Below are 1,121 nucleotides of genomic sequence, written 5' to 3'. Positions count from 1 at the left end.
CCCCCGTCCCCCTAGTCTACCATAAAGTAGACAGTGTAAAGATTACTTAGTTGAAGAAATTATGAAATTATGTTGAAAATTGACTGAATTAAATCGATTTGAAATGGGTAGTATCATAATTGTTTATTTGGCTCGAGCCCGGCATGCATGGTAGCTGTTACTTTGTTGATACCGCCCCGACAGTCTGGGCTTTTACCTGGGTCAGTACCCCTCGTCCCCCTAATCTAACATAAAGTAGACAGTGTAAAGATTACTTATTTGAAGAAATTATGAAATTATGTGGAAAATTGACTGAATGAATTAAATCAATTTGAAATGGGTAGTATCACAATTGTCAAATAAATAATTATTATCTTGACCATAAGTACTTATTGCACGGAGCGCAGCAGATAATGACTTTTTTCGTTATTCAAGGGGCCATAACTCCGCCAAATAAATATTTTCTTCTATTTCCCCTAATGGGCCCACCTATCTGCCCCAAATAAGGGGGCCCACACATCACAGTTTAAACAAAATTGATGGTTTTGTCCCTAAGTATGCTTCTGACTGCATTTGATTTAAATCCCTTCACTTTTAATTAATAGGAGAAAAAAATCCTCTATTCCCCCTATTGGGCCTCACCCCTTTGCCCCCAGAGGGGCCACACCCTTTCTCCACAGTCAGACAGTTTATCTGTCACAACCATTTTATGGTTTCTTTGCATGGATAGGAAGGTAGGATTTTAAGGAATCCAAAAGACAATTTGTTTTAAACTTCATAAACAGAAACTTTTTCCCACTTTCTGTCACTTTAAATTTATCAGACAAAAAAATGGACTTTAAACACTAGTGGGAAGCATAAACTAATATCTGCCTGAGTCACTTTTGCCTTAAATGATTTCAATAAAGTAAGCTACTATTACAAAGTATTTACTCTGAATTCTTACCCTTAGAGTAGGAAGAACTGCGAAAGTCAAGATCCCTCTCCTATTCATTCCCAATATTAAAAAAAAAAATCTTTATTGATTCGCTTTACCAGGCAAGTTTCTGTATGGATTTATTAAATTAGATACAAGATACAAGAAAGTTTTTTTGTCGTATATACGTAACGTGAAACATTGTCTATGGGATACTGCCCAAGAG

This window comes from Mizuhopecten yessoensis, unplaced genomic scaffold (genome assembly GCF_002113885.1).
Source record: "Mizuhopecten yessoensis strain PY_sf001 unplaced genomic scaffold, ASM211388v2 scaffold5841, whole genome shotgun sequence".
NCBI classification, from domain to species: domain Eukaryota; kingdom Metazoa; phylum Mollusca; class Bivalvia; order Pectinida; family Pectinidae; genus Mizuhopecten; species Mizuhopecten yessoensis.
The sequence above is the reverse complement of the archived record's forward strand: the minus strand, read 5'-3'. Positions refer to the sequence as shown.